This window comes from Mastomys coucha, unplaced genomic scaffold, assembly GCF_008632895.1.
Source record: "Mastomys coucha isolate ucsf_1 unplaced genomic scaffold, UCSF_Mcou_1 pScaffold3, whole genome shotgun sequence".
In the NCBI taxonomy this organism is placed as follows: domain Eukaryota; kingdom Metazoa; phylum Chordata; class Mammalia; order Rodentia; family Muridae; genus Mastomys; species Mastomys coucha.
Genome location: NW_022196909.1, coordinates 45,429,828 through 45,436,947, shown reverse-complemented (window position 1 = coordinate 45,436,947; position 7,120 = coordinate 45,429,828). Strand labels below are relative to the sequence as shown.

The following is a 7,120-nucleotide window of genomic DNA, read 5'->3' as shown; positions in this document are numbered from 1 at the left end:
TCAAAACCAGACATCCTCAGGTCAAATCCTTCCAAGCCCCATGCCTTATCTCCTCCATCAAACCTGCTCCTGGGAAATCGCTTCAGACCTGTTCTCACCAGCATGTAAATGGCTGAGAAGGGCTTAAAATGCGATTCTGCACTTACTAGTCCCGGAGAGCCAATTTATGGATGCTTAGCTCAGATCACACCATTCTCTTTCTCTAACACCATCCTTGGCTCCCCCATTTATTTCGGAATAAAGCCCATACAACATCCTGGAGCCTTAATTCAAGGCCCCCTATCACTAAATCCCGACTCTCTCCAACCTTATCTCTTGTTGCATACACCTCGGGGCCCATTAGTTACTTTAGACTGTCTTTCAGAGTCGGTCGCCTAGCTGGATGACATAATGGAGGGCAGAGGGACTACGGGAGAATTTAAGAATAAAGTGTCATCGAAAAACCAAAAAAAAAAAAGAATAAAGTGTCTCCAGACAGAGAGGTTCTGAGAAGTGTTAGCAGTGGGTGTGGCTAACAAAAAGGACTTGGGGGACCCAGAAAGATGGGACAGCAGGAGCAAATGAAGCTTGTCTTTCATCCCATTGTGCCATGTGGTGTTCCTGGTTTTTTTTTCCCCCTCTGTGTAGCCCTGGCTGTCCTGGAACTCACTCTGTAGACCAGGCTGGCCTCGAACTCAGAAATCCGCCTGCCTCTGCCTCCCAAGTGCTGGGATTCAGTGCGTGCGCCACCAGTTCCTGTTGTGAACACCGGATCTCCCGATGGTGGCGCTATTTGGAGGCGGAGCCAAGCTAGAGGAAGTGGTTCCCAAGGGGCGGGACTTGGAGGGTTACATCCTGCCCCAATTCTCGCCACGTTCTCGGTTTCCTGATTTTCTGCCAAGCCAACACATGCAGCTCCATAACCTGATGGCCGCAGACTGAAACAGTGTGCCCCGCTTTTCCTGTGGTCGTGGATTGAAATCTCTCTGAAACCATGAGCCAAGGAGAATCTTTCCTCTGGGAAGTTGGTTTTTTTCTCAGCCAGTAAGCGCTGGCAAGCATGAGATCCTGAATTAAGATAAAAAGCTGGCTCAGCAACGTGGACCTGTAACTCCCGAAACAGGGAGTTGGAGACTGGTGGATTCCTGGGGCTTGCTGGCTAGCCAGTCTAGTCAGATATGTTCAACGCTACACCCTTTCTCAAAAAAAAAAAAAAAAGAATACACACAACTGTACATTCCTGTGCCCACAACACACGAACACACACAAACATATAGCGGTAATAGCAATATTTATGTTCCGTAAACTAAGACAGCCAGGCATAGCTTTAAATACCTTGAAGGATATTAACTTGTTTGATCCACATAAGTCGCTGTCGTGGTGAATATAATTTGGGGGTTTCTAAGCCATCTTAGATTATTTAGTTTCCAAGTAAAAGATACAAAGATCTTAATGTTTATAATAAGCCTTAAAAGCACTTGAGCTGGGAAGATGTCAACCCTCTGTGTTATTATATCTACTTCCGGGTCAATAACCCGGAAATATCACTTGCCATGTTCTATCATGGCTGCTTCCGTTCCATCAAGCCGATCCCCTTGGTCATGTGCTCATGACCCACCTAACTCATGGTGGCTTCCTTCTTCTCCGATGTACTTTCTTCCCTCCTCCTGGTCCCTGCCTGAGTCTCTGAGCCTGGGACTCTCACTCTGCCCCTTCCCTTCTGCCCAGGCTGTAGGCATCTTGAGATTCCTGTCCCGGTGGACCTTTGGTTTTCTTGTTATTGTTGATTTTGTTTGTTTTTACGTGTATGGGTGGGTGTTGTGCACTGCTTGTGTGCCTGGTGCCCTCAGAGGCCAAAAGAAGGCATCCGTTGTGGACCATCATGTGGGTGCAGGGAATTGAACCCGCATCTTCTGGAAGAGCAGCCAGTGATCTCCACCTCTGAGCCGTCTCTCCAACTCCCTTAGCGAGCTTTTGTATCTGTCTTTCTTTCGCTCTGCCTCCTGTTTCCGCCCTATTTCTGTCTGCCTCATCTCCCCCATCTGTTTGGTGTGTGCCAGTGTGCATTCATGTGCACACACACACACACACACACACACACACACCTCTGTCCAATCATTTATCATCCATCAGAGCTAAAGAAGGGATGCTGGCTCAGCAGTCAAGTTCAGTGCTATGGGTGTGGTGGTGCTGCTTCATGTTGGAGGGAAGGACCTGTACTTGGGTTTGGAGTGATAGGGTGAGAGGTTAGTGCCCCGCGGACAGAGAGAGTCTTATTTTTTTTTTAAGCAGACTTGATGCGAGATTTATTATTGAACATGATTTTATGATCTGGTCGGGTATAGGAGAGCATTATGGAAGCCTTCAGAAATGCAGGGCTGTCCACTTGTCCAGAGGACCACAATTGCTTTGAGATGTGGATCTCCTGGAGGCCAGGGAACTTGAACTTGGCTCTGCAACAGAGCCTCAATCACATGTTCCTTATTCTGCAACTTAATGTGAATGGACATGATGACCTGGCCAATGTGAACCCCGGCCACTGTGTCCTGGGGCTTCCCAAAGGCACTATGCATACCTGTCTGGAGCCTAGATCAGGGACAGCATTGTGATCAGAGACTTGATTATCAACTGTCAGAAAGTTGTCTCCAAGGTCCCTTGAGGCATCCCATAGAGACAATGGGCTATATACACTACCAAGGAGGCTGCTGTTAGCAACCATTGCACGCCAAAGACGTAGCTCTACAGAAGGGTCCAGAAAGCCATCTAGGTCCCTTTCTCTCCAGCACTCATTCCCAGTCACTTCCTGGAACTCCTGGAAGGTGGGAGGGAAGACCAGAGCCCAGGAAGCTTCTCTGTGTGCCAAGCCTAGCCCTGAGCTGAGGGCTGAGGTGGGGAGGACAGGACCGCAACTGCTCACCCCCACACTCACTGTGAATCTTACATGAAGGGGTTCTGCAGAGAAGGGGTGAATCTCTGGGGTATCCATCCATCGACTCCCAAAGGGGTGACACACAGTGTAGGCTGGACAAGCTCCCCCCTCTGATGTGTTTCTAAAAAGATAAAGAGAGGGGGTTATGTTCTATGGATGTGTGGTGAGGTATGGGGGAAGGGGATGTCTCAGCGGGCCCATGCCAAGGCAGGCATCCCTTCCTCCTGAGGGACCAGCCACACTCTATATTCTAGAGTATAGAATAGAGTTTATTCAGGGCATGGGGAGGGGAGTTAAGAGGGTAGTAGAGGCAAAGAAAAGCAGAAAGAGGAGAGAGTAGAGAAGTAGAGACCGGCCATGGCCATGAGCACGTGGACAGAGGGGTGGGGAAGGGAATGGGAAGGGGAGAGGAGGAGCAAGAGAGAAAAAGAGGGAGAAGGGGGCAAGCAGAAGCAGCCCCTTTTATAGTGGGTCAGGCCTACCTGCCTAGTTGCCAGCTAACGGTGGGGTGGAGTTTAAACAGAATGCTAACACCCTCCTCATACCTGGTTGGGGCAGGCTGCACTGGGAAACCACTGACAGATGAAGTGAAGAACAGTGAGAAAGTGCAGGAAACCCCCAACCATCTGTGCCTGTCAGTATCTGCCCAAGGATGCTCTAGTGTGGCAGAATTTGCCTGGGTGGTGTGGGTAGGGAAGAACTGAGTCCAGGGTCTCAGAGCATTATTAGAGCAGTCAGATTGCATCCACTAAGCTAGAGAACCCTGCAGCCAGGTATCACTTCCACAGCCCACAGACGCCGCCCCAGGCATTGGCAGAGGGTGGACGCTGCCAACAGGGGTTCTTCAGGTTGCAGATGTACTTTAAGATGGTGTTCTTTCAGCTGGCCCCCAAAGTCAGAGATCCTGCCAGGGACAGACTTAGGCATGCCCACCAATCAGATTAGGAGGGACTACCAGGACAGGAGGAGGGGTGTAACTTTTTAATTTAATTTAATTTTCTGTGTGTGTGTGATTTCTCGAATCCTTGACCTCACCCCCAGGGTCCCGGGAGACTTCTGTCCTCAGGCCTTGTCCCGTGATTATAAACATGTTCTTTGATTTCCTCTGTGATCTGGAATGTTCTGGCCAGGCTTTCTTCTGGGCCACATGAAAGCTTGAAGAGATTTATAAATAGAGTTAAAAAAAAAATCACAAGATTATTTTCCCACAGTTCCTTCTGTAAACGGAGATGGCTGAAGGGAGAGGTGAGAGGGCACGGGGGCGGGGCCTTGGCCCTCTCCTCTCATCAGGGCAAATTCCAGGAGTGGAGGAGGTTTCTATTGGAGAATTGCCTCCGCTCGCTCCGGAATGTCTTTCTTTATGGAATCTCTCCTTGGACTGACTGAATTGTCTTCCTATCTGGGGAAATCATGATCTATTGAGGCCTTTAACGGAGCCAGCTCTGCCTGGGAAGAAGTCCTAAGGACTGCCTTCGTTCCTTCCTTTCTTCTTTCTCTGGACTTTAGGTTTGGAAAGACAGTCAGAGGGCAGTGCCCCCTGGGCAGAGAGAATCAGAGTCTATTGAGACCTGATGCAATCACCAATCACATCAAAACAGGGTTAGGAGAAGATCTCTCTGTCTGTGTGTGTGTGTGTGTGTGTGTGTGTGTGTGTGTGTGTGTGTGAGTGAGAGAGAGAGAGAGAGAGAGAGAGAGAGAGGGAGAGGGAGAGAGGGAGAGACACACACACACACACAGAGACAGAGACAGACAGACAGACAGACAGACAGAGACAGACAGACAGACACAGAGAGAGACAGACACACAGAGAGAGACAGAGAACTAGAGAGATAGTTCATCAGTTAAGACCAAAGGTTCCTCTTGCAGAGGTCCTGAGTTCACTTCCCAGCACTGACATTTCGGGGCTCACAAACTACCTGTAACTCCAGCACCAGGGGATCTGACTCTCTCTTCTGGCCTCTGTGGACACCTATACCCATAGAACACACAGAGACACACAGAGAAATAAAAATAAGTCTTAAGAAACTAAAAAGAAGCCATTTGGGGGGGGGCTTATTTTTGGCTCTGGGTTCGAGAGGGCACAGTCTTTCGGGGTAGGGAGAGTCTGGTGTGGGAACTTCTGGTGCTTGTGGCAGAAAGAGCTGGAGCTTGTGCAAATCTCTGTTGACTAGGAAGCAGAGACGGAGGCCCAAAGCCATGTGCTATAACCATCAATTATATAATCCAGGTCTTCCAAGTAGGCCCCGCCTATATGAACATGGGGTGTCCGTGGAGAGCAGAGAGGCCACCCCTATAGGGTAAGTCTGAGACAGAGGGAGACCAGTAGTGATGCAACCTCCCAGTCCCCCAACAACTGATGGCTTCCAGGCATGTCCACCCGTTTGACAATGTGGCAGACAATGTCACCTCCAAGTAGACACTCAAGATCCATTCATGCCAGTAATCCCAACACTCGGGAGGGAGGCAGAGGCAGGTGGATCTCTATGAGTTTTCAAGGCCAGCCTGGGCTACAGAGTTCCAGAATAGCCATAGCTGTTGTAGAGATGGAAACCCTATCCTAAAAAAAAATCAAACCAACCAATCAACCAACCAACCAGCCACACAAAAAGAATCATGCAAGCCGGGCAGTGGTGGCACACGCTTTTAATCCCAGCACTTGGGAGGCTGAGGCAGGAGGATTTCTGAGTTCAAGGACAGTCTGGTCTACAGAGTGAGATCCAGGACAGCCAGGGCTATACAGAGAAACCCTGTCTCAAAAAAAAAAAAAAAAAAAAAAAAAAAAGAGTTTGTGTTGAAACCTGGGTGGTAGTGGCTGTGCACACATTTAATCTCAGCTCTCAGGAGGCGGAGGGCAGGCAGCTTTCTGAGTTTCAGGACAGCCAGGGTTACACAGAGAGATCCAGTCTTGAAAACCCAAAAGAAGGAGGAGGAGGAAGAGGAGGAAGTAGAAGAGGAAGAGTATTGTGTGTTAGCTTTGTATTGTTTAAGATTGATTTATTGATTTATTGATTTATGTGAGTACTCTGTAGGAGAGGGCATCAGATCCCATTACACATGGTTGTGAGCCACCCTGTGGTTGCTGGGAATTGAGCTCAGGACCTCTGGAAGAGCAATCAGTGCCCCTAACCACTGAGCCATCTCTCCAGCCCCCTGTGTGTTGGTTTTGTATTCCTAGATGTCCTGGGGCACATGTGGCTACAGGTTGTAGGTTGTCCATGGGTGGTACTTGGCTGTCCCTTCAATGCCCACAGGCGAAAAGTCCACCAGGCTGCCTCCTAACTGCTGTCTCAGGGGCAGCATCTTACAGCCCATTACCACCCCAGCTAGAGACAAACACAATAGCATTAACTTCATTTTATTTACATCCCAGAGTCATTTAGAGGGAATAAGCTGAACCAAAGTTGATTGAAAGTGTCCTCTAGAATGGGCCCTGTGCTCCCTCTGGCTGTCACGCTGTGATGGATGGTGACAGCAGCCTTTGCCTGCCCAGCTGGCCTCCCTGAGGGAGGAAGAGGGGGAAGCCCAATGCTTGGCTCACACTGAGGACACAGCCCAAGGGGGGTCACTCCATCGGCTCTTTTCTGCCTCCTTAAATAACTCTTCTTTCTGCTTCAGGTCTCCCCCTAGCCCCAAGAAGCCTCCACTCACCCAAAGCCATCTTTTAATTAGGTCTGAGGACAACATGTACTAATTGAGGGTTGACCACGTGCTCAGAAGGCTTTACTGGAGTCTGGGCCCTACAGGGATAAACCAGCCACCCTTGGCGGGCCTTGGAACTCAAGCTTCAGTGTTTCCAGTTTAGAGTTCGGAGACCATGGGGCTCCGTCCTGAAAGTGCTTGTCCTGAAAGGACGAAGACCCGCATTCGGATCTAGCACTCATCTTGAAGAGGAAGAGGAAGCCAACTCCAGCGTAGAAGGCAGAGGCAGGGTGGTCTTCTAGGTTTGCTGGCCCAGCCGAGCAAAATCTGTGAGCCCCAGATTCAGTGAGACCTTGTCCCCAAAACTAAGGTGGCGGTTGACTGAGGGAGAAGCCTCACAGACGAAAGGGGGCGGAGTTGGTGGGTCAAGATAAGGAACTTCCTCCTCTCTTAGGGGGTCCCTCAATTTGTTAGTAAATTAAAGTAAAGTGGGGTAAACAAACATGCTTGTTGAGTCTAGAGCAAGAGCCAGAGGGTTTGGTTAGGAGAGGAGGCTGGAGAGCCAGGCGTGTG

The 7,120-nt window shown here is 49.6% G+C and overlaps 1 pseudogene; it reads right to left on the bottom strand.

Moving 5' to 3' along the window:
* Positions 1 to 2,616: 2,616 nt before the first annotated feature.
* On the bottom strand, positions 2,617 to 2,724 carry LOC116075558 (annotated as a pseudogene).
* Positions 2,725 to 7,120: the final 4,396 nt, after the last annotated feature.